This window comes from Chelonoidis abingdonii, chromosome 13 (genome assembly GCF_003597395.2).
Source record: "Chelonoidis abingdonii isolate Lonesome George chromosome 13, CheloAbing_2.0, whole genome shotgun sequence".
Lineage (NCBI taxonomy): Eukaryota > Metazoa > Chordata > Testudines > Testudinidae > Chelonoidis > Chelonoidis abingdonii.
Window position 1 is genome coordinate 27,166,068 of NC_133781.1, and position 27,586 is coordinate 27,193,653.

Sequence of the window (27,586 nt, forward strand, 5' to 3'; positions counted from 1 at the left end):
GTCTTGTTTATACTTCTCTTTCTGTTCCACCCGGGATTCTTCGAGCACCTGCTTCCAGATCTTACTCATCCTATTGTCAATAAATGGTGCTGGGGGACTCCTGTTCAGGATGACGCAGATTGGCCTCTACGCACATCCTTGCCTTGTTGCAGTCTTCTGGCATCGATGTCTATCTTGCTACGCCCCAAAAATAGAAAGATATTTTTAGCTTTTATCTCCCAGTGTTGTTGTGGTTTTTTCTCCTCTCCACCTCTTGACCTGGGAGCTGGAAATAAAGTCTGACTTCTGTAAAGTTGAGAAAGTTCTCAGCATCTTCCTTCCTTCCTGCTGACATGAAAGGCTAAGTGTAGGCTTGAATGTGAAGAAGTGACATTTTACATCACTCTAGCTTTTGATCCTTTAAGCTTATTAGATACAAGTCCTCTTCCTCTCAATCTCTCCTTCTGCTTGGGTGTCACTTCTTCCCAGTGCTGTAAAGTTTCTCAGCAAAGAATGTCATGTATAAATGGATTGTCTGTCTACAATTTTTCAGCCATTATTTATTTATTTTTATAACACACCCGCCAACATTAAGAGAAGAAAAGATTCACTATGCTGAAGGGGAATGAGAGAGAGAAATCTGTATGTAACAACTCACCAAAGAACAGAGTTCATTTATGGGCTGTAGAAAAGTCAGAGCTACAGTGCTCTGGGACAGGAAGGGCTTTCAGCACTTCACTTCAGCCTGGCACTCCAGGTAAAACCACTATGGCAACCTGCCATCATTACCACGCAGTCGCAGCGATCAAGTTGCAAGACCTTCCTGTTGTGAGCGGGCACTGGATGGCGTATGTCACATTCTACCCTGGTGGAATTTTTCACTTGTCAAATATTGATGTGTCTTTTTTTAAAATTTATTTATTTATTTATTTACAAAAATAATAGTTTCAGGAAAAGTTTCTTCTTTTCAAAATTATTCTGGTCAAAGAGGGCCAGCCTGAGGGCTGGTCTACACTATGGGGGAAAATCGATCTCAGATACGCAACTTCAGCTACGTAAATAATGTAGCTGAAGTCAAAGTATCTAAGATCGAATTACTCACCGTCCTCAGGGTGCGGGATTGACATCTGCGGCTCCCCATGTCGACTCCGCAACTCTGTTCTGGTTGGTGGAGTTCCGGAATCGATATAAGCGCGTTCAGGGATTGATATATCGCGTCTAGATGAGACGCGATATATCGATCCCCGAGCAATCGATTGCTACCCATCGATACAGCTGGTAGTGAAGACGTAGCCTGAGAGCCCTGCAAGGTAAAATTCCCTGTTCGGCCCCCGTTACCATGGTTTCTAAGCACCTCACCATTTGTTATTTATTCTCAGATCATCCCTCTGAGGCAGGGAAGAGCTCTCATCATATTTACAGAGGGGCACCTGAGGCAGAGAGGGTTTGTCTACACAGCAGTTGCGAGGGGTGATTCCCAGTGTGGGTAGACAGACTCGTGCTAGCTCTGCTCAAGTTAGCATGGGTCTGAATTTGTGTCCCTAGCCCATGGTGTTGTCTGTGCCACAACATGCAGACTATTTTCAACACGCTAGCTTGAGCTGAGCTGACACAAGTCCATCTACCTGCACTGGGAACCACACCTCCCAGCTGCAGTGTAGACATACCCAGAAGACTAAAGTGACCTGCCTAAGGCCACACAGGAGCAAAGACTTAACCCTGAGGTTCCTAAGTCCCTGGCTAGATCCCTAACAACTGGATGATACATCTACCTCCTAGCTACAAAACAAGTGCAATACAAGCTAATCCTTTCAGTGCACCTCAACTCTAGCACAGCTGGGATGACGATGACACATAACTCACTGAAATGGTGGCATCTTCTGAGATGGCCAATAAAGAAGTTAATAAGTTCAAATTACAATAGCTGTTTTGATGGTGTGGACACCTGCCCACTAGTCAGTGGAATGGGTCACACTGGCCACCAAACAAACTTCACATGGTGATGACTTTTGGTCACTTGCTACTGTAGCAGTGCAAGACTCACCACCATGGCACCCCCTGCTGGCCGTTCTGGAATTAGCTCAAGACCTTCCGTAGGGCGCCCTCCTTCGGTGGTGTCTCACTCGCACTTACTCCGTCTCTACCACTCTGGGACTTGTATTGCTCCCCGGACTGTGGCATCCTCTTCCAGATACAGTCTTCCAGTGGTGCCCTGCTCTGCTGTCTCCCCACCTCTTGGTGGAACTGGCAGTCTATAGTCCAGCCACGGTGCTCCTAGGGAGCCAGTCCTTCTCCCTAGCAAGCCAGGGAGAGACCACTCTGCTCTGTTGAGCAGCCCTTTAAATATGGCCACTGCTAGCCCTGATTGGCTGCTGCAAAAAGCCACCTCCTGATTGGCTCGCTTAGTGAGCCCTCTTCTAATTGGAGGGTTCTGTGCAGGCTCCCTCTGGCCTGCTTTAACCCTTCCTCTTCCTGGAGTGGGGCAACTGGCCCAATACACTACCGACCTGGGCTGGATAGAAACTGGGACTGCAGTTCCATATCCAAGTACGGTGCAAATTCTGTCTTCAGTTACTCGTCTGCAAGCCTGTTGACTTTACAAGACTTGTTCCCCTTGTCTTTAATTTAGTGCTGTCTGGTACTTTGGCCCATGGAAAGTTTTACTACTGTGTTTTGGCAGGAACCACTTCCTCTCGACTTTCTATCGGCTAAATTGCATGCACACCATTTTAAGTGTTATACTTAGAATGAAGGGGCCTTGCCTATGTTGCTTTCCTGCTCCTTATCCACAGTGATTGATTCCTGGTGGAGAAAGAACAAACCAACCTCTGTTTCTGCAGTCTCTAGCTATGTTGCAAGTCAGTTTCTCAACTGATAATAAAACCCTGGATGTATCAATAGCAGCAGAAAAAAATATAGAAATATATGGTGTGTTATCCTGACCTTTCCAAGCTTTATTACTGCTCCCTTTCTCTGCTAGTATCAATCATTCTGTTCAAGTGTTAGCCAGTTAGCCAATGCAGAGCAATTACAGCCTGAACCCTTTGAGATGTTTCCAAAGAAGGCAAATGTGCTGGAAAGATAATACGTAAAGTCCAGTGCAGCCCAACTGGAGAACTCTATCTGCAAACAGCAACTTTTTCCATTTCAGGATTGTCTGAAATGTCAAAATTCTTGCCATCTGCTTCTGATCTCACTCGCCCTGACTACCTCCACTCTGGTCAGTGGATTACTAAGGTGTAAAACTAAGTACGTGAGCGCAGAATCTGGCACATAGCACTCAATACATGTCACTCTAAACATTACAACTCCCAACAACATTACAGTGTGTTGGGCCACTTCATATAGTGAATACTGAGATTGACACGTCTGGCTGGATGATGTGTTAGAAATGGCAGCTTCCGGCTCTCCTCTTCTTGCAGTTAGTAAATTAGGGGAAGCTTGGGCCACGGATTTTCATACTGTGTAAATGTGTGCAGCACATTGGCCAGCAGGGCCTTAATCTTGGTGGGGGCTTGTAGAATCTCTTGTAAAAGAACAGAAACCACACGAATTAGACCAGTGTAAAACCAGTATGTGTTAAAGGACAACTATGCCCTATGTTACCAGCAAAGGGAGGTGGAGTCTGAATAGCAAGCCAAGGAATGCGTTAGGCATAGAGTCAAAGATTTTAAGACCATTTTGATCATCTGATCTGACTATTTACATAACACAGGTCAGTGAAACCTTACCCAGTAACTCTTGCATCAAAACCTGTTCAAAGAGAGTTTGTTTCTGAAGATGAGGGATAAAGGACTCGGCGCCCACTGTAGAGAGGTAGAAAGAGAGATAAAGTCTTGTAATTGAGGGAAATAAGGTCTGGAATGCAGCATAGATGCTCAGATATTTTCATAGCATGGTTCATATCTCTTGCGATGTCAGGTAGGCTATCTCCTGCTCCATTTGTGATCATGCCTTTTCATGATAGGTAGAATACCAAGATTGGAAGGGATCTCAGGAGGTCATCCAGTCCAATCCCTAGCTCGAAGTAGGATCAATCCCCAGACAGATTTAGTCTCCAGAGCCCTAAATCACCCCCTCAAGGCCTGAGCTCACAATCCTGAGTTTAGGAGGCTAATGCTCAAACCACTGAGCTATCACTCACTCCCAACTGATGGTAGAGCCAGGAATCAAACTCATGTCTCCTGAGTGCCAGTGCAATGAACTACTCACTAAGTCACACTGCTGACCACTTCCCTTTTCATGTGCTCTTCTCTGACATCCTTGGGGCAACTGCAGCACTTGCTCACACAGCGAAGTAATATTAGGAAAGTATTTATAGTCTTAGCTACCTTTTAATGTACTTTAGCAGCAGGAACCAGGAGAACCTGCACCATGTGACCAGCCAGCTCTTCACAGATCAACAAGTGCTCCACAGACTGGCAGAGGTCCCTGCACCCCGCCTCAGAACCTCTGGCCTAGCGAACAGAAAGTGATATGATCAGAAATGAGGATGACAGGTTTTGAAGAGAAGGTGGGGGAATTTCTGCTAGACAGGAAGCTATTGAAGACTGGTTACAGCAGCTGGCATTAGAATGACCTGGTGGGCATTGTTTTCAAATGCATATGCACTCAAATTTGGTTCATGGCAGTGTGAGAAGCTACTCACTGACTCGAGCAATAATAATTAATACACAGTGCATTTCTGTAATGTCTTTCATGCAGACACTTTACAAAGCTCTGTTAAACCTCATCACATAACATGGCACAGTAGCAGGCTGCCTTGGCTGGGGAAGGATGGCATTGCACCTCCTAAGCTGGCATGATGGCAACAGCCTAGCTTAACTTTTCTGAAGTTCAGGCAATCGTTTGAATGCCGAAGATTTCAGTGATCTACCACCAGGAGTATGAACAAAAGGAGGGGGAGTATGCAGGCCGTTCCAGTGTCTTCCTGCTTGTGCCCAGTGGATACAGGATATTATTTAAAGGCAGCCTTTAAATTTAATGTATTTTTAAGTCACTGATATCTTTCTAAGTGACCTTGCTTTACATAAACATCAGCCAAAAAGCTGTTATTTTCCGGTCCTTGGACGTCAGATTGCTTCCTTTGACACTTCTGAGAGATCAAGAAAAAAGAAAAAAATTGGAGGCGTTCTCTTCCCAAGGTGACTTTATGTCTCTCCCCTCCCCCCCAGTGATATTACTGTGAGGTTTCAATCAGATTCTGTATATTGTAATTTTAGACTAAAAGGTCAGTTTTTCAAACTCATTTACAACCGAACACAATGAAATAAACACGACTGTGGCGTAGCAAATGCTGAGGGTCCAGAAGAGAATGTTCAGACTGGTGCTAATGGGTTCTCAAAATTCAGAAGAACTTTGAGTTAGATAAGTATCCCCAGACTTCAGGTGCTAATGCTCACAGGGAGAGAGTGTGAGGCAAGGCCCAAAATTTCTACCCCTGAGATGCTGAGCTTTTAGGTGACTTGCTTTGGACACTCCATAACTAAAGACTTTGATCAGGATTCCTGGGTTCTGTTCCCAGGTCTGCCTCATGGAGTGACCATGAAGAAGTCAGTTGCCTCTTCTATGCCTCAATTTACCCATCTTCAAAATGAGTTAATTACTCACATGGGGGTTGTCGGGCTTCATTAATGTTCACAAAGAGCTTTGCACTTGTGTAACACCTTTCAGCTCAGGAGCTCATGTCATTATTGTCATCTGAACCTCTCGGCTTTGGGAATTTGGCTGCATATTGTGCCAAAATAAGCACTTTCCTGAGACTTTAAGGTGATGGATGAATTGAAAACACCACAACAATAGCTTGAATGTGGGTATGCTTCAAGCTAACGCCATCAGGTTGAGACACAATATTTGTTCTTTAATATTTTATTTTAATAAGTTCACCTTGAGGCTTAGGTAAAAACCCAGGTTGATTCTGGTTTTATCTAAATTCCTTTACCAGGCCCTATAGGCCTACTCCACAGTCCACTGAAGTCAATGAAGAGTCAGATTGCATTCTATGGGCTCTGGAGCAGGTCTTATGTACGTAACTAGAGTGATTCCAGCTCACATGCACTGGATTAATCTGACTGTCGAGCTTGGGGTGCAGTCTATCTCCCATGGCACTTTGGGAGGTCATTTTGGAGGGACGAGTGGTTTGCCCTTATCTCTGGAAACAAATAGGGATCACATCTCAAGATCCACGGGTCATATCTCATCAGAACAATTCCCCAGGATGGTTGTGGGAGTGCATAAGGGAAAAATTAGAGGCAGTGGAAGACACTTACCCGTTACACCTTCTATTCTTTTTTTTCTATGTTTCACACGGCACTTCAAAGAAACCAATAATCATCCCAAGGAGGTGTAACCCTCCAGCCAGTTCTTCCTGCATCACTCATTAGCAGGGCCCACTGGATCAAGAGGACAATGTAACATGGATCTCTGGGCAGCTCTAGAATGTCAGGAGGAAGCAAAGGTCTTTGGAGGAAATTCTTGCGACGGTCTAGGAGGAAATGAGAGATGCTAAAATACACGATGTATTTTCCGCCTCTGAGTCACGTGCTCTGTTTTTATGATCATGAACCTGTACCCAGAGGATGTCAGCTTATTTATTTATTTGTTTAAATGAGGCTTCTAATGTTGTTCGACATTCTCACGTTGGCAGATAGTTCGGTTTGGCAGATGTTCCTGCTCCCATCCGCCTCAGTTGCAGGGGGTTGCTGACCAGGGGATGCTTCCTAGGCAGTTCCTTTTTCTTTCTCTAAGAAGGGAGAGGTAGAAGGTGTGTGGGAAAATGCTGTGTCTGTTGGGGAGCATAGTGGGGAATATTTACCTTGGGGTAGAGGAGGGAACTTGGTCAGAGAGGTGGCAATATGTGGATTGGCTTCTAAGCACAAAGTCCGAGTTGGTCCCTGTCATAGGGTGCATTCACCCTTAGAGCACCCCCTTGCATCAGTGCATAATGTCAATAGTACACTTGGCTCCAGCGTCCCCTGCAGGTCGTCCGAGGCTTGGTCTCCAGCTAAGTCACAAAGTTCAAAACCCATCCAGGATATCAAAAAGGTCCAAATAAAAGTCAAGTAAATCTCTAAACCAGTAACTCTTTTACCCATCTCAGGCCCCACTGAAGTGCTGTTACTGCCCCTAGCTCAGGGCTTCCCTCTCTCCATAGGAACTAACCTGCTCCTGCAAGACTCCTCCTCTGTTGTTTCTTGTGTAGTGGGTTTTCTCCCAGTGCCTCCTCTCCCTGGGGACTCTGGAAGCTTCCGTTAGGGATCTCCCTGCTCCCTCTAGGCCCTGCCTCAGGACTCTTCCCTCCCTCCTGTGGCTTCCTTCCTAGAGGAGATGCCTGCCTAAGCTCCCTCACTCTGCTTATAAGACCCAGGTGACTAATAACTCATCACCTATCTCCGCTCCTGGTGGCCAGGGGGCAATTCATGAGTCACCCCAGAGGTGTGGAACACATCATTAACTGGTACTTTTCCTTCTCCAGTAGTGATAGGAATTCACCCCATCCCAGGCCCTCTCCACAGCTAACAAATCCCCCTTGTCACCTATTCCTAGCCATCCACAATGTCCAGCCTAAACCACACTGACCTGAGTCTTCTGCCTCTCCACTCCTGGGTGTCTCTGACTCCTCTCTTTACTCCACTCCGGTCCCTGCTGATTCTGACCTTCGATTTTCCTCTGTGCTCAAGTCTCTTGTCGCTCTCCCATCTTTTCCTCATTTGCACTGGTTGGTGGCAAACAAGGATGTTGCTCACGTCTATTACTTCCTAGAGTGTGTGGCCGCCTTCCCACCAGAACTGCCTCTGTGATCAGCTGACCCAGGGCTGCTGCAGGAGAAGAGAAGGCAGCAGGTAGATCAAAGGAAGGTGAACAGTTTCAAAGGTTCTGTGAGCCACTTTTGCTGCTCCTCAGCAGCAGTGGAAGGATGTTAAGGTAACAGCAGGAATTTAGCTGGCTTCTCCATCCTGAGTGGTCTTTTGCTTTCCCCCCCAACATTTATGCCCAGGAGATTAAAGTAAATTTAATTTCCAGGAGGAAAATGGGTGGGACTCCCATTTTCAGGGGTTTGTAGATTTGCAACATCATACACTAAAGATCTTTGTCTTTCTGCTGCATTGCTTTCCTCCAAACCAGACCTCGGTAGGCTGGTAGCGTTGAAGATAGAGAGCAGTACAACCTCACAGAAGAATCCTTAGAGTCCCTTTTCACTGACTGTTTTGAAGTATCCATAAGTTCCTGTAGCAGACTCCATAACACATCCATTCTAATGAACAGATGTTTTCAAAATGTCCCAGTAGATGAAGCCATCGGTTGTACATACCAGACAGAGAGGCAACACGAATCAGTGACACAATTACTAGACCTTAACCCACTGTCATTAATTCAGGCTAGGATCACCATCATTTCACATGAAAAAATGGTTTGGCAATCAATGCAATGTCAGCTGGTGTCTTGTCTACATCTGAGTGAGACCCTAGAATTCACAAGTGGTTACTGATTACTCTGAAATTTGCATTATGCTCTGGGATGCAGTTAAAGATCTGTATGTGGGTTTTCTAGCAGTAGTTCCTAGGGAAGCAGCTCGTGCTAGATTAGAAACTTCCAGAGTGAAGTACAGGCTGCGGCTAGCTTGCACAGATGGGGAGTGCAATGAAACCACCAGTTCTGAACCTGTAGGAACCTCTGAGACACAGAAGATTCTGGCTAGGAGGAACTTTAGTTTTTATGTTGTCTAAACCAAGTCTTGCATTGTGAACTCATCCCAACCAAAGTGAGACAAAGTTTACTCTTAACAGTGATTTCAGCCAGCCCTAATCATTTGTCCAGGGTTCCCTTCAAAATCAGTGTTTATTCTCCTCAGAGTGCTGCTTCAACGGCAGGAGCATATCTCTGCCTATGTGATCTAAGCCACATAGACTCAGTAATGACCTCAGCAGACAACAGTGACTCTCATTATGACCCAGGTGGGAGATAAACTTTGACAGGCATGCTTCATTCCTGCCTACTATCTAATAGTTCCGTTTTCACACAGAGGCCTCAGGAAGCTGCTTTTTCAAAGGAGGGGTGATAACCAAGGCAGAAGCACCTGGTAAAAGAAGCTGTTTGCTTAAGGAAGAAAACAGGATCTAATACATAAACAACATCCTCACTGGCGCAGCGAGTGAGTCGCTCTTTCCAGAGTTTGTTTTTCAGCTATTGTTGCAAGTTCCCCTGTTTGCCCCCCCTCCCCCACCAAGAAACTTAATTGAAACAAGATTAGAGTAGAAGACTCAAGACTTTGAGACTCCTGAAACCTGGTATCAAAAGCTTATTGTCCATGTGCTGAGGGACAGCAGTATTCTGCAGTTAGTTATTGAAAATTCTTTCCATTGCACGAATCTGAAAACACCTCAGGGTAAAATAAAGCCCCTAACAGAAAGATTGATGCAAACCTGTCCAGAGATACCACCGTCCAGACTTTTTCAAGGTGAGGACCTTTTTTGTGGCCATAGTCTCATGGATATTTGTTTTTATCTGGGGTGGAAGAAGCTTCTGTGTGTTTATGAAACAGAAGATCCTGAGTTCTCACCCACTAAGTAGGCATGGGATTGTTACAGAATCTTGAGTATGGTTCTATTTCCTCTTCTTTTCAACCACAGAAAATGTCTTTTTTTGTCAGTATTGTTTTTTCAGATCTTCCCAGCTGTAGAGCAAGGATGGCTGCATATCTGTCATCTCTGATAGGAAAATGAGTCCATCTGTACAGGCCTCAAAAAGCCAATAAAAGTGAATGAAGGCTAGATAGTTACTGGTGGGCACATTTGTGGTTATTGCCAGTTATGCAATTCCCTACTCTCTGATTGGTTGTGTTTCCCAATCTGCCAGGGGCATGGGTGATGTAACCTGAAGACAGCTGCCCCCAGGGTGTTATTAATGCCCAATTGTTATGAAAAGATGTGTTCCCAGATTCATTTCCCAGTTTGTTTATGGTGAAAGCCAAGTGCTTTCTTAACCTTTTGAACTTTCACATTTGCTGGGCTGAATCCCACCAGCTCTTTGTTTATCCAGAGACAGAGGTCAACACAGATCTTCTCCTCTTTTGAGGGGAGGAGATTTATACCCCTGAGTTTGATGCTGTTCGGATATTGATAGGATCCTCGCTGTATTTTTCAAAGTTTCCTATGCTAGACCTTGGAACCCCTTCCCAAATGAGATACGAAAGAGATTTCACTGATGGGTATGTGGAACATACCTATCGAAGGGTTAAACCAAGGCATGCTTTTACTTGGTGCCGGAAATCTGCAGCTGAAGCCAGATCCCAGAATGGAAACATTAAGTGTATTGTGTGAGAAAAGGAAAGCGAAGTGTTAAAGTTATTACCGTGACCAGAAGAATTGGCATATCCTGCAGCAGCAAACTTCCTGTTTAACCTACAAACGAGAAAACAACAACCAAACGAAAACACAGTAAAATCCCAGCTTCACTGTCTATAGCGTGAACATTTATTTTTATACTTTAATTACTTTGGACCCACTTTCTTATTGATGCTCATAATTTTCCAAGATTTCAGCACAGCCACAGTGCAAGTAACATGATCGAAACCAGCCCCTTCTGCACTGTGTGCATATATGTATAAAATATATATGTCTATTGGTTGGTTATATCTTTATGCCTGAACATCCTGGATTGGACTTGGGTGTGTGTGTGAGGGGCATTCAGCTCCTGATGTTTCAGGCTTTCGAAACCATTCTTTACTGGATACAGCAGATGCTCCTGTTGTTCCGTTGCTGAACAAAACCTGCTTCTTGGCAGCAGATGGGAGGAAGAGGAGAGGCTGTAGACTGATACAATGCTGCCGAAAGCAGACTACTGTGAAACCACCAGTCAACAAGGGGAAATTAACCAGAGCTTTGCCATTGTTGTTGCTTCTTCTTCCTTTTATATCCATGGAAACTGAACATAGCAGCAGGGGGGTGGGGCTCTGTATTACTTCTGCAGTGATTTGAGCTGTTTGGTGAAAGGGTGGGGGAGCCCAGTCTAGTGGGTGGAGCCTCGGACTCGGTGTCAGAGCTGTAGTAATTTGGGGCCTCTGAAGAGAGGTGTTATAAATACAGGGAATATCCGAGGCGTTTCTTTCATGGGGCTTTTCGAGATGAGATGAGACCTTAAAAAAACCCCAAATCCAATGTTCACTATCAAATGTAAGAGTGCACTCAGTGTTGGCCCTGGCTGTGCTCTCACTGAAGTCAACATTAAAACTCTTATTGACTTCAGTGGTAGCAACTTTAGACAAAAGGCTTATCTACACGAACAATTAGTGGCAAGCTGGGATGGGAATCTACCCTGCACTAGCCTGCTGAGGACTAACTGTCCATATGCACCCAGCTGATGCGCCTTAACAGTTTGTTAGGGTGCTTTGATTGACTAGCTCCAAATGCTCCAACGAGCTGTTCATCTGTGTCACAGAGAGTTAGACTGTAACACAGAGAGTTAGACTGTGGCAGGCTTGTGTAGGACAGATTCACAGCCCTGCTCGCTGTTGTCTAATTGTTTGTGTAGACAAGTCCACAGTAGATCACCTTTGAAAATCCCACCCTATAGAACCTATGGCCTTTTTGATTAAAGCAGAGATTTGTCTTGGTATCCTTGGGCCAAAATTCCCCCTTCTCTTGCTGCTGTGCTGGCTGGTTGCCCATCTTCACTATACACCTTACCTAAGTTTGTAAAGCCCAAAGATCCCACTGTTTTGAGGAAGCCTTTTCTTCTTAAAGAGGACTAAGGAGACTTCTTCAATTTCCCTAGCTGCTGATGCCACTTTTAAGGTGCTCAGGTTGCCTGATGTCTTGAGTATATTGCTAGACTTCAATGTAATTGGTTTTCTAAAGTGCCTGATGCAAGCCTTGTTGTATGGGTTACAGATGTCCAGATTCCCCTGTACAGTTTTTATTTTTCCACCAAGAGTTTGAAATGACAGAGAATAGGCCACCGTATTCCTTTGGAGTGTGAATTTGCAGAAAGTCATGGCTCTAAATGAACGCAATTGATGCTGTGATTAGCTAGGCTAAATTGAAATCTTATGAACTACGGTGCGGTTACATAAAAAGTTAATTAGCGTGTGGTCTACATTGTTGCACATAAATGTTTTTCATTATATTTTACTGTCAGCAAAGGCTGGTGTGAAACCAGTTTCCACCCCTTGTATGGCCACCATAAGGCATTTCAGGAAACTGACTAGCATGTCTGAAATCTTTCTGCCGATATGTGCTCTTCTCTCAGTGAGTTCAACTTCTCCATTCAGTGCAATGGGAATGGAAGTTTTGATCATGGAAGGGAACAATGTGAAATGTGAGATTCGTTAGCTTTGATTCTGCTGCACTATGCAACCCACTCCTTTGAGAATGGAACAGAGCTCTGCTACCGTGTGAGTCTGATGCTGGAGCTTTGGCCATTGGCCATGATGCAAGTTCACTGTCCACAAACTCCTGTTTGCGGCTACTGCTGTTGTTGTTTGGAATCCTATTTTAGATAACGTTGCTTTGGCAATAAAGTGCTGAGTCACGGAATCTGAGAAATATTGTAACAATAACCTCAGGGGACGCATAGCTATTAAGCCATCAAGGATGCTTCCTATTAAATCATAATAAAAAATGCTACAGAGACATGGTGGGTGAGATAATATCTTTTATTGGACCAGCTGCTGTTGGTGAGAGAGATGAGCTTTCGGGCGTACACAAAGCTCTTCTTCAGAAGTAATTGGAGCCACCGCAAGAGAAGGGGTAGTAGGTGGTGCTCATCCCTGCAAGTTAACACCAAACCAATGGTCCACAACAGAGTTAAGGGGGTTCTTCTTCTGGTGAAGGTGCTGTTTATTGACATTCGCTGAAACTATTAGAAAGAATCAAACTTTTAGCCCCAGTGTCCTGGCTGCCTTCCAGTTTTGGCAATGACATTCTGCCTACCAAAAATTCCAAACCTCATTTCAATTGGATACAGCATTTGTCTTCACTCGCTGTCTGAAAGTGTTATGTACTTTTGCTGTGCAGCATTAGGCAGCTGCTGAGCACCACCCTCAAAGTAACTGGCCTTCCGTGGCAAGAGACCTGGTTGGTATGTGCACGCCTATGTGCTATTGTCCCTTATCATCTGCATAAACAGTGAGTAAAGAGGGTAAAAATTTTTTGAATCCCCCTAAATGAAAAGTGCTCTGTGTGTAAGATCTGTTACCGTATTACATCTTTCCATTCTGTTCATCTTTGCATTACAATTTCATCATCCTGCTCACAAGATTTTTGCCCAAAAATCATTTTAACCTGTTTTGCAGCAGGATTTACTTTTCTTAACTTCCATCATTGCTGAAATGTTAGTTGTCAAATTCTCCCCTGACTTAACTGCCCGTGTAACTCCATTGCCTTAAGTACATTTTCATGCTTGTAACTCAGAACATAATGTGGCCTCACTGTCTGCTAACAAAATATGGACTACAGAGCTCTCTCGTTTTATCAGCGATTTCTGAGCTAGGTGGCGCCAGCTAACTCAGGTTCGGTTATAATCCAATGCATGTCAGGACATGCCCTCCACAAATCTTTACAGCTGGGAAACATTTCCAAGGAGCCCACATTTTTGTTTGCTGAATTCAGACTATGGAAGATGAAACAGATGAAAGAACAAATATACTGTAGCGATTCCAGTATGTGGTTTTCATGATGCAAAATATCATCCAGCATTTTTTTTTATTGTTTTGTATGAATTATTGTTCAGCTTTGTATGCCTTCCAAGTGAGCTGATATTATTACAGTTACACTCAAGCTCATGTTATTTGGGGCATTTTTCTATTGTATCACTTGAGCCTTTCGAAATTCACTGTGATAAGTACAAGATCTTCATTTTCACCTTTAAAACTCTGCCTAACTCCATCCTCGTATTAATTCCTGCATTAATTTCTCATTAATTCTCTTTTGCTCCTTCTGGTCCTCTGCAGCCTTTTGCCCCCTAAGCAGGAAAAATATTTGTGTCCTGCACCCCCTTCTCCACCCCTCCATTGGCAAAATTCCAGCCTCATTGAAGTCAGGGCAAACTTTGCCATTGGTTTCAATGGGGCCAGGATTTCACTTTGTGTATCTAACTAGTTTCCAGTTTTCATTGCTGAGCTGACATAAATCCAGCACATAAACTTGAACTGGCTGTCTGCTCTTAAAAGAAACTAGGAATTATTAACTTCTGGAACTCATGGCCACTAGATGTCATCATTAGCAGGATTCAAATTATTATGCTTTTATAAGCAAGATCCTCAGCTAGTATAAGATGGCATAGCTCTATTGGCTTCCAGGGAGCTATACCAATTTACACCAGCTGAGGATCTTTCTGTTATAGATGGGATTTTCAAAAGCGTTTCTCATTGGCCTAACTCTGCTTGCATTGAAGTCAGTGGGAGTTTTACCCCATCCTTGATGCCTTCACTGTGCCTGGCTCCAGACATGTTTTAAAGAGCATTACATTCACTCACCCACTGTAAAAAGAATACACACTCACACACCTGTGTCTCCATCTTAGTGAGTAAATTATAAATTAAAAATATGTTACCTATGGAAGACGGTCCAATAAAAGATATTACCTCACCCATCTTGTTTCTCTCTTTCTCATTACAGTCCGGAACAAACCTTCCCCTTTTTACTCCAAACCAATGTTGCTGCAGTGGTAACTGTTTTGTGGTTCACCCAGACTGGTAAGGGGTTATATCACTGCCTGCCCTGTAACCGTGGGTGCCTTTACGCTGTGCAGCTCTGTTTCCCCTGACACCAGGAACCTGCCCACAAGCACAAGGTTTCACTTTGGTTTCCATCAGTCTAGTTACTCCATGCAGGGTGACACCAACAGTCTTCCAGTCCTGAGTCCCTCCAAATCCATCCTTCCTGAGTTCTAAATTAACAGGCACTCACAGTTTTCCTCTCTGCTTAGTTGCCACCAAAGGGGTGGGTATTTGAAGCTGGCTTTGTGTAAAAATCTGATCTGTGAAAACACCAGCCCTGCCTGATTACTTCACCACCCTATTGCACCACAGTTACGGTTGTCTCTCTTTCTATATATATACAGACATACATTCATAACCATGGCCTGTGTACGATTCTCATAATGACTGTCGAGTTCAGATCATTACAAGCTTTCATGAAAAACCTTTATCCAATATAGTCTTATTACACAATAACAATGTGCACGATCAGTTGATTTAACTGCTTATATCTGAGGTTTAACCGCCCTGTTCTTGCATTAGGGTGTTTGCCCCCACTACCTGATGCTAGAGTTTTGGCCATGACTGCCCCTGCTTTTCTGCAGTGCCGCTGGCTACTTTGTTCTTCAATGGCTCAGTATGTTTAATTATCTCTGAAATGACTCAGAGCTTGAGTCTTGACACTTCCTCGACACCTACACTTCCTCCAGCAGTTGTGTCACACCGTGCTGGGCTTTTCCTACCCTTTACCAGGTAACATGAATTTATGAGCACTTTTACTACCTGGAGTCTTTCTCATTCAGGGGAGATCAGACAGATGTCATCTTACGGCTGTGCCTAGTTTCCCTGCTCTCAGCAGCATTCTGGCCCACTGCATTTCCTGGCTGGGCAGGGGTCTCACGGTACCTACCAGTCTTCCCTGCTCCTGATGGTGTTCTGGCTCCCAAGCAGGTCTGGTTGTGCAAACTGCGGAGTCCGCGCACCAAAGTAATCTGGTGTCTGAGGGCTAGTTTCATGCCTTCAGGGATGATGAACCAGAGGGGAAAAGTCTGAGAGTCTCTAGTAGTTAAGAACTTGGGGAGGACAGATTTGGGGAGACTAGGGCTGTTGGTGTGACCCTGCATAGAGTAACTAGGCTGGTGGAAGCCGGAGTAAGATCCTATGCTTGTGGGCAGAGACTGGTGTCAGGGTCTAACGAAAGTTGCTCAAAACAAAGGCATCCAGGGTTACAGGGAAGCCAGTAGGGGAGAGGGATAGCTCAGTGGTTTGAGCATTGGCCTGCTAAACTCTGGATTGTGAGTTCAACCCTCAAGGGGGCCATTTAGAGATGTGGGGCAAAAATCTGGATTAGTTCTGCTTTGAGCAGGGGGTTGGACTAGCTGAAGTCCATTCCAATCCTGATGCTCTATGAGAACACATCCCTAGTCTAGGTGATTTTCCAAATGTCTCAGTATCCTCATGTCTGTCACTTTCATGTGGCTGGGATATCTGATTTCCAGTTGCTCCTGCAGGTCATCCCCAGTGGATGGGAGCTCAGGGATCAGTAGGCCTCAGTGGGTGACTGAGATGTCAAAGGTTCATGAGCCTTAGGTGACCCATGCTGACTGCACACTCCAGGAAGCAACAAAGGGAAGGTCAGGCAGAGCAAGCCCCTTTACTATGTTTGTTTTCTCCTTTAGCCCATAACCGTGTAAGCATTTCCTGAGCACAAGGCATCCTGTTTTGTGTCAGCGGGAAAGACGGAGCAATAAATCTGTAATAAAACAGAGAAATCTCCAAGAAACATGCTGCCAGCACAGACTGAAAAGAATAGTGCAAAAGGCATGGAGTGCTGAGTTACAAAACCAAAGCAACTCCTCTTCCCAAGAAAATAAAGGCCTTAGGTGTCATTAATTTTACTCCCAAACAGATGTGAACTGCTCAGACTTCTGAAGGTGAAGATTGTCTCAGTGAGTCCCTACAGGTTCATCAAGTGACTTGGCCAAGTGGCTGTATCCTTTGAAATACCACCCTTGATGTTGGCTTAAGTTACTCTCCAGCAAAGTCTCCTGCGGTGACATGTGGTTGTGTAAATGGACGGTGAGAAGTGAGGGGTATGCATCAGTACAAGTAAACGTTGCTCGTTGCTCGTGATTGTTGAATAACAGTGGTGCGAGAAGTCTAAGACCAACATCTTAGGTGCTCATCAGAGACAGAGCTGAGATGATGCTTCCTGCTGCTGGGTGTGTGTGCATACGTGTGCGTGTACAGACCTCAGAGCAGAAATATATTTGCTGATTGAGATTTATATGAATATAAGACAAAGGTGCCCATCCAGGACACTAGAAGCCCCTGCCATATATTACAAAAACAAACGTAATTACACCACATGCAGATCACCAATCTCCCCTGTCACCCACAAATCTGATTTCCCTCCATAGCCCAATCTTGCAGCAGCCAGCCTAAATAGATGTACATTGAGTTGTGTCCCATAGGTCAACATACTCAGTCATTTCAGACCAAGACACTAATAATAAATAATAATCTTATATTATCAAGTTAATGGTAAGCTCGGTGACAGATGGAAAAGTCTGTTGATAAAGTCTCTAAACAGCACACTTTTCTTTCTTAGCTCTCTCCAGGCGCGCAAAGAAAGGGACTCTTTTGTTGTGAGACTTTCCCAGTGATCTTTGGATCATGCTTTTTTGAAAACCAACCAACCAACCAACCAGATTGGTCTGGTAGATATGGCAGTGTTAAGCAGTGATTTATCATGAGTACTGATATTTCATTGGATTAGTTTTTTATTCGGTTTGTGCACATTCCTGTTGCCTTCACATTCCACAGGAGGAGAATCCTTTTTCTGTGTACTCAGGAACCCAATGGTGCTCAGCGAAATCCCTAGGCAGAACAAGCAATCCCAAGCAAAGGCAGGATGTGTCATGTTAGCATCATGGCCAGGTAGATGACAAAAAGTTTAAATAGCGATACATCATGGACCATAAACAGTACGAATGCTATCATTTCTTTGTGGACAATCTATTCAGCCATTTCTAATGAGCTCCCCAATAGTCTGAAAATTGCTGCTTCTGTAGGTATACTTATCACTGATTTAACAAGGTTTTGAGGGAAGTTTGAGAGTATTTTCCTGGGTTGGAATTAAGGAGGCTATTTTACAGCTTTGATTTATTGGCTTGCTGTGTTAATTCATGATATGAAGATAAACATTTTTTGCTGCTGGGTGGTTATCATTTGTGAGTATGAATCTAATTGTTAAGGCACCCAGAATTTTTTTGTTTGGGTTTGTTATTTAAATCTAATATATATATATATAGTTCATAATGTGCTTAGCTTATATTGAGAGAAAAATATTCTGTCACTGCAAAATAATTTATTATTGCCATCGTTGATGTTATCATTCAGAATATTTTACAAATTAATCCAACTCAGAGTTCTTTTTTGGTACATTGATACAATTCTAATAATTCCATACAACAATTGTACTTCTGTTTTCTAGTATACTACCCATGTAGTGATCATCAGTATTTTGTGACACCAAATTCATGGATTAAATCTGAGGCCTTCCTTCAGGATTATAGGGAAAATGTTTCTAAAGGCAGCAATACATAGATAGATAGTGTGATCTTCTATTCCTGACAATCTATGGGTGAAATCCTGGTGCCATGGAAATCAATGGGAGTTTGCCATTGACTTCAATGGGACTAGGATTTCACCCCAGGAGTTCATATCTGACTGTTCATGCTATCAGAAGGCTCAGCTTGTGTGCTCCAGTTCAGGAAAGCATATACTAAGTCCATCGCTATGCAGGACAGCACTTAAATGTACGCTTTGCTTTGACTTCAACGGTACTTCTGCAGGTGCTTATATAGTTAAGCATGGGAGTAACTGTTTTCCTGAATCAGAGCATTTATGTGTAATTAAGTAAATCTGTCACTGCCATCATGTATTTTGTATACTTATTTTTAATATGAAATAAATTCCAGCATGAACCAAAGAGGTATAAAACGCCCTTCCAAGTTTTATTTATTGCTCTATGCTGGTATTCAGATACATGCAAAAAGCCTAATATAAGACACTGCGTTTTCCAGAAGACATATTGGTTGCAACCTCAGTTCAGCACCAAAGGTAATTTATAGGCAGGGATTCAGTATATTGCGTCAGCTGCTTATGCATAATGTAGTCAAATAGCTCATTAAAACAGAAGGATTGCAAGGATCCTTGCAGGAGTATTGCTTCCTATGGGTCCAATTCTGGGAGGTGCTGAGCCCCTTGGACTCAGAAAGGGTCTCTCTTTGCAGATTTCCTTTTCAAATGTCATGCTTGTTTTCCAGAAAATATGTTTGAAAAACGGCCCTGCTGTGACTCTGACAGTATGTTGCATTACTTCATGAGCACAGCTACCTGTGGTCCAAAACCTAGGCTTATTCAGAATGGCCAGTCATGTGGGATATGGTGATTACTAACTGCTCCCATTGCATCCACTGGTAATTACAGACTAAGCCCTAAATAACAATGTCAGAAGCAATAGAAATCAGACCTGTAGGCCTTAATTCAGGAGACGGAGAAACAACAATAGCCCCTGTGTATTAGTCAATGAAATAAAACCAAGGAAGAGGGGAAAAAGTCAGATGTCTCTAAATAAAAGCCTAATCTGGCTTCCTTCTCCAAAGTGCAGAGAGCTCTATACACAGAGGACATGGAACAGTTCCTCTGTGTCCATTTGCAGGCAGGACAGCGTATAGAATCTCAAGGAGTGTAGGCATTATTGCTGTGGGGGAATGGCCCCCTGAGTGATCAAACAAACGGGGTGGGAGGAAGCAGTCAAGGAGGGGTGGTGATTTAATTAGGCCAGTAGATTCACTGCTATGCCGGTCACTGCCCTTGTGGAGTGGTGCATGATAGGCAGTTAGAGTTAGGGGGGGAAAGAGGTCGGCATTACAGATGGTCAGAAGCCAGACTTCCATGTGAGAGCTCTAGAATTCAGGAGGTAGCTACCTCATTCTACACCTGGTGTCACACAAAACTAAGTCCTTCCTGAAACCTGAACATCTTTCACTCATAGTATTGACAGTATGGGGATGTAAAATAATGGGGAAGGCTAAGACCTTGCATAGGAATGCAGGGCTGTTCGAGGCTCAAGTTCTAAAGCCCTACATTAAGATTTAAGGTAATTACTGCTGGGGAATCAAACAAACTTCATCTATGATACAATGGGAAATCCTAGGAATAACCAAGTTCAGGATTGTTTGCCTGGAGGCTGATGGTGGAGTTTCAGTAACTCAGAAACAGTAATACAACCAATGTTGGGTTAGGACACTAGCTCAGAATCTCTGGGCTCTGTTGAGGATATGGTAGGAAGTCAGCCTCTGAGAGTGCACCATCAGCTTCTATGCTACCACCAGCTTCAGTGAGAAGGGATGATGCTCTGCCCCTGGCAGTGGAATGCCCATAATTCACTCTGCCAAGGGGCTGTGCAGACAGCACTGATGGTGCCAGTGTAGCCCATTGGTGAGTGTGTGTTACAGGTCCCCCACTGATCAATCCAGAGAGGTCATGAGTCTGTTAAAGCCTCCAACTACAGAGCTGTAGCTCAAGCTGTACCAGCTCATGCTTTTAACTCTGGATGTCACCTGTTCAGTCCTCGGTGTATCTGCCAAGAAGACACTCATCCCACCACATGCAAAGTGATAAGACAGGATCTCCACTGAAAATTAAGTGGTTTAAATAAACAACAACACAGAACAACAACCTCCCCCCAACTCAGATAATTTTAGCTGTGCAAAACACCAGGGGAGACATGAGCAATATTTGCCAAATACAATCTCCCACTCTATGTATTAGTCAGAAATTTGAAAATTGGATTTCTCCCCTAAGAATGAAACAAAACCCAAAGTAAAATGAGAAAACAATGAGTTGAGATTATTGTCATATTTTCTTCAGAGTACCGTAGCTTGCTGCCCCCACGGCACCCCTGTGAAAATAGACAGGGCTATGTATACATGCAAGTTAAAGTGAACTATGTGCAATCCTAGCCAATTTGGTGAGGTGCGTGTGTCTGAGGATGCCTGGAGAGAGAGTCACAGTGCTGTGGGAGTGCTGCTGTTTGTATCACTTCTCCAACGGCATGCATCTCACTCTGATGTTTGGAGATCAGAGATGACTCATTTCTGGTGTTTGGTGGATTCTAGGCTGAGCAGCACTGCATCTGAACATAAAAACACATTTGAATTGGAGAAGCTCTTGATGGTTAATCAGGAGGCTGTTGCTCCTGCCTGCATGCCAAACCTTGCCCACTCTTCCATAACTGTATCCACAGGTCCACCAGCTAATGCGATTGGTTCTCATCCCTCCATAAGCCCCTCAAGCATGTCATCCCAAAGAAAGTGGGGAGTGTGAGATTATTATACGGGAGTGAGGGATGTGGCTGCAATTGTCAACAGGTACCCTCCTTCTTGGAAGGTGGGGCTGTGGACTGAGTCACATGCACTGCAGATTGTGATGAACAGCATGCTCTAGTTTCTGTTGTGTTAGAGTTTCATAATTTTTCAGTCAAATTAATGTAGTTGTTGAACACCACTATGGGGACGAAAGCAAGTCCATGATCTCACTCATCTTCTTGCAGAGCTGACTGGCTGCAAAGAAAGGAACCAACTGCACTCTTGAAAGTTTTGCTGCACTGCCTTCTTCTTGTTGCCAGGTATTCTGGGGAGAGACTGTCTGTTGCAAGCTCCCCAAAGATGGTGCAATTCTGCACCGTGTCCTATATTAGAATTGTGGCTAAATGGATCCAATCCAGCTCTCTAAACTTTTGGGGATCTTTCAGATGTGAATCTGGAGCAATAATGGTGTCGTTTCACTCTGATGGGCACTGCCGGAGACGTTTGCAAAATGCCCCATAAACCAGAACTGTTGAGCTGTGTACAGCTCTAACAAGGCAGATAACAGATGATTAGACACCATGCACACAATTCTAAAGGTCAACAGAACCTTTGCTGACTTAAGCGCTGGAAGGTCAAGCGCAACAGAAGCTGTCCACAGGGAAACCATCTTAAAATGGAACACAGGGCTTCAATGCTGTTTGCAGGCTGAGGGGCAGAACCTCAAGGGACATCGTTGCCTTCTTGTTCGAAACTAGATGGTTCCATGAAAACAATTTTCCATTGCAGTGCAAATCTGGAGTGGTAATAAGGCCACATGGTCTATTTTTTCAAGCATATGTAAAGCTCTTCTCCTTGATTCCTAATGCATCATTGTGGTGCAATAGAGAGCTCCATAACATCAATACAATTGTGCGGGGGGTGGGGAGGACACATGAAACCACTTCATATTGTTTCTTGGAACACATTACTCATGGTATAAGTTTCACTTCATTTCCATCTCAAAGACCTTGTTCTTGAGAGCAGAGATTTTATGGCCTTCCACTTGTTTTATATATTTTGGCATGGGCCTACCACTCTTACAATAGAGGAGCTCTTTGTGCCTCTACGTGCATATTTGGTGGGTGCAACTTAAGCAAAACCTTTGAAATGTTGGCCTTAGAGGTCATCCAAAGGAATGTCAGTGTTTGTCATCAGTTTACAGGCCAAATCCTAAACTCCTTCCCTGCAAGTAATCTCTTTGAAGTAAATAGAACCACACATGTGAGGGTAAGGCCATTAAGACTAGTGGGTGGAACAGAAAGGTAAGTTTTAAGCTATGACCTATATTCTGTCTTGATCTTTTTCTCTCCCCCCACATAATTCAATACCAATAATAGACAAATAAAAAGGCAGACACCCAAGAAACAACCGGAAACTTGCTTGATAAAATCCACAGAGCTGGAAAAATGTAATTCCCTTGTCCCAGCACTTTCCTCGAGTTCTGATCATGGTTATGTATGACTACGTTACTAGACTAGCAGGTCAGGTGCAAAACACAGTAACTAACAAAAGTGTTTTCAGGGATACAATTAAAAGGAGGGGGGAAAGAGAAAAAAAAGTCTTCAGGAAAGCTGGCAAAATGTTTGCAGAGACAGTTAACAGCAGATGCCCCCAAAGAGGAAATTACAACATATGGCATCTGGGGTTTTGGTTAGGCAACTTTTGTAAAGTTCAGAGCAGCTGGGATTAGTAACTGGTAACAGAGTGAGACAGATTTATAGGGCCCACACATGGCAATATTTTTATAGAAAATTAGTAAAAACCATTATACTTCTAGGATGAAGAGATTAATACGCACAAGTTTGCATTTTTTCAAGAGCAATCATATTTAGTCTCAGTAAACTGGAAGAATTGAGTAATTTCTTGGATTAACTGGAGGTGTAATCCATAATAAAAATCTGAAGAGGACTGCCAAACTTTGTTTCTCAGAAGATTAGAGTAATGAGTTGATTTCACATTAGTAGAATTCATACCAGACTGCAACCGCATTATCTATTAGTCCTGAATTTAAGGGGTTGATTTGCAAAGACCAGGCAATTAAACAAAGAACTCAACAGATTTTTTTTTTTGAAATTTAGTGTTTGTGCAAATTGCTGGACTGACGTCTTTGGAAACTGAAGTGTTATATTTATTCACAGGACAAGTACAGCAAAGTCTTCCCAGCCAATCCATTCTGATCTAGAGGCATCCTTCAGTTCTGTTTTCAAGCGTCATGCAGACTTGGCCATCATGCTGTGGTTTACCAAGAGATGTGTCAATATAGTGCCAGTTGGGTGGAGGAATGATCATGTGGATGTTTGCCCACTGAGAATGGGGCTCAGAGCACCAAACTCATTTCACACAGGCCCTTAGGTAGCCATCAGAAATGGGCACTGACTAATCATTACAAGCACGGACTATGGCTTGGTTTGAAGAGGTGATAAAAAAGGGTTTCAGAGCCCATTATCAACTGTTTGTAATCTCCATCTTCTTTACCAACCTCTGATACCTTATTGCCGATATCCTGTTACCCTATATTCCATTACCAACCACTGTCTTCTTGGTCATCCCCCTAACATCTTGGTCATTCAGATACCCATATGTTACAGATTTTTTAAAAAAGTCTAGTTACATTACTATTCAAGAACTGCTAATATTTTGCCAGTGCCTTGAGTATTCCTAAGCCTTTCTTAGACTGTAATCTCTTCCAATCAGAAACAGTGTTTTTGGTCTCTGTTTTAACACCACCTAGCGTGACGGAGTACTTGTCTGTGACTGGGCCTCCTAGGGACTGCACAACACAAACATTAATAAAATCCCTTGCCTAATGGTGAAAGCAAGCTAGACAGTAGAGATCCTGCCAAGTGAAAGTTAAATGGACTCTACCAGAATCTGATCTGAGTCTCAAAGCAGCCTTTGTGGCTATCTCCCTACCCTTTAGCGTGTCTGTCCATTCTAGGTACTCCAAAAAGCTTACTCCATTCTGTGTCTGGTGACTAGTGGGGTTACATTAGGCTCCACTTTGTTCTGGGTGTAGAAGTCAGAATTGAAGTTCATTCTTCAGTTAATGCACTACAAAAGCTAACATGCTGCAGTGGTCATTTACTTTAAGAAAAAGAGGTGTTCAGAATTACTGTGTCTGCGAGGAAGAATTTAAGGGCTGGATTCTCCTCTCACATCTGTTTTTACCTTCACCTTCTGCAAGAATTACTCCTGATAAGTGCTTTTACCTGTGAGATATGTTTCACTTCTAGTGTGTTGAGATCAGGAAAGCTGGGACCGAGAACACACTGGACAGCAGACGTTACCTTTTCATTCTAAACTGATTATTATTTTTATGGTCCTGTACATTCATACAGCGCTTTGCTTATGATAAAAAGGAAGGGTTCTGCCCTGGAAAGCAGACACACATGATGCAAGAGATCAGCTCAAGCAGGAGGAGATTTGCAGGCACTGCTGGGGAAGAGGTAGTACCAGGCAGCTTTGGCAGAGAGGTAGGTTTGAAGAAGGGAATGAGAGCTTTGCATGTGGGAAGTGGGAGGCAGCTCCCAGCACAGGTGTTATCAGAAAAGGAGCTCCACATTGGAAAGAGGGAGTGAGAGGCAAAGGGAGAAAATTGGAAATGGGGGTGCCTGGGGACTGCAATGGGGTTACAGAGGTTTGGCACAAGATGTGCAATTTCACTTCAATGGAGAATAAATGAGTGACAGTTGTTTTAGCACATGGGTAATCAATTGTTACACTGTCCCTTGAGTCAATAGGTTGCTTTTAACACCTTCAAGCTGATTTGCTTATCACCCTCTCAACCATGTCTGTAACAGGCATATCGCGGCTATTAATCATTCATTGACCCTTTGTGAATCATTTGTATATATGAAACCTGAATTCAAAATGTCACCAAATAGGGTGATTTAGAGCAGTGTTTCTTAATGACCGGTCTGTGGACCAGTGCCAGTGCCTGAGATCTCCCTGACACAGTTCAGGAAGGCAGAAAGCCAGTCCCTGGTATCAAAAATGGTGAGAAACACTGATTTAGAGGATGTTGGATTAATTTAGTCCAGATTTTCCCCTTCGCCCTCCCTCCCCGAAGACAGAACTCCTAAAGCTACAAAGACATTGTTTTTGAATTGTCTGCAAAATGTAGACACCACCACAGAAGATACTGTCCTGTCCTGTGCAGCACATTTTCAGTTCTGGGCTTCCTCACTTACAGCAATTTGTATGTGATGGCACCGCTCTCGAAAGGGCCTTGCACATTCATGATGCTGTCCTGCTGTACCAACAAACAAATAATAAAGATACAATACATTGCATGATGTATCAATCACACCAGCCCTGTTACAGTCCAGTGGGGGCCATGTGGCTTTGCACAACCCTTTGGGACAAGGATTGTCCTCTTTTAATTTGAATGTACAGTGCCTGGCATAATCAGGTTCTGATCCATGACTGACTCTACTTCAATGATCATATTCATTAATAATAATGTGCCTGAAAGCTGTATTGTCACATTATCCAGGTGAGTGACTCAGTGGAGAATATTCAGCTCATTACATCTACTTCATACCTTCTTTTATAAGGTTTCATATTTCCACACACACTTCTCACATCCCTTTAACTTGCTATAATTTATGACTCTCCTTCCTTGCCCCTTCCCCCCACCTGTGAGGTCTGACTGGATTAACTATGAGGTCTGCAGTCTGCAAACATTTAAAAACTCCAGCCTGTATCTCTCTGGCATGGAAAGGAGACATGAAATGATACATAATGTTTTTCCATCAACCTCCCTTCACCCGACCTCTCTCAGTTCCCACGGACCCCAGTGGAGCCAACCCCTGCCCTTTGGGAGGGATCTAATTTTGGGTCACCATATGAAAATGTCAGAACACTCTGAAAGGCCTCTTGGCAGGTCACTGGGTCAGTAAACCTGAGACTGGCTGTGTGCAGGTGTCCCCAGCACAGAAAGGTCTTTACAGAAGGCAAAAAAGGCCTTGTGGAAGCCAGAGTCACGCGAGCTGGATGTGGTTTATCAAACAAGGGCCAACATCTCTCACTCTCACTGTCACAGCGCTGCTCCGAGGGCAACCTGATCTGCCTTTAATCTACTCTAACCACAGGACAAGTGGTTTAAATAAAACCCTGCATGACTGAGTCACTCCACTTCTGGCTTTTATATGACATGCTGAGAAGCAATAGTTTATTTTGCCTGAGTAACAAAATTAATAGAAGAGAAACATTTTCATTATGTGGTGACTGGAGTGGAGTGGGGGCGGGCCCCAGAGAAATTTGGGTGGGAAGGGCTGCACGTGACAAAAGGGAAATCATGAAAAAAAAGAAAGTTGTGAGTTTTCCTGGCACATCTGGTTAAAAAGAACACCACCAGAACAAACAGCTTTTACAGACAAATCGAGAGACTTTCTTTTAGCAACTGGCTACTTTAAGAGCCCAGACCTGAAGCCCTGCTGGCTTTAAAGCAGCTGCATTGCACGCTTTTATTAACAAGAGCTCCTTAAAGTCTGAAATTCTCAAGGTGCAGGTCTGAGGAATGGGCTTGGCGAGTATTAGATTACAAGGAAGAGAAGAACCAGCTGAAATGCCTTGGGGCCTTTGGGGGAATCTGTCTGCAGTGTTCTATTTCCATTTCATGCAAGCGGGAAAGAAGTGTGTGCGTGTGTGTATGTGTATGTGTGTGAGAGAGAGAGAGTTCTTTGTCTCATTATAATCAGAGAGAGAGAGTGTGTCATATATTATTATTATTATTAATATTAACGATCATGTTTATTACTATAATGCCTAGGGGTCCCATTGTGCTAGGCACAGGACAGTGGGCTGCCCCTACCCTGAAGAGTTTACAGATGGATACAGGTGGGGCAAAGGGTAGATCGCAGGCAGAATGAACAATGCGATGGCAGTAAACATCATATTAGTTCCACATTTCTGATGGGGTAGGAGGGTTTGGTGGGCTGAGGAAGGGCTGAGGAGTGGGGGGAACAGGGCAAGGGAAAAGAGGGTCTGAAGGGCAGGCATGGAGTAAAGCTGAAGGGATGAGCCTTTGAAGGGGCAAGAAGAAAGGTGTTGGAGTAACCAGCCCACCAGTGCTGGACAGAGAAAGTTCAGTCAAAACTGTGGCAAGTTCTCTAAAGATTTGAAGGTCCCTGCTTTGGCACTTCTGCTCCTATTGGCTGGAGTGTCTGGCTGGCTCCTCTGCAGTTTTTCCCCAAGGCCGCATGGTGGGGGGAAAGGAGGGACCGCCTGGGTTTTAGTTTCCCTAGGCTGGGTGTAGGGTGAGGTGTCCCCTGCACAGTTCTGGGCTCAAAGAGGTCCAGGGGAGACAGGTAGCCGCAGTTAGACCCCATTTTAAAACCTCCCATCCAGTGCAGCAGTCACTTCTTTGGCTGCTTCTACCATCTGGGAACAGGAATTGGTCTCTTCGGTCACTATCAATTAGATCTACTGTTTTCATTTTAGTTAAAGGTTATTTGCAACGGAGGAAGCAAATTATCACAGACTGTTCTCT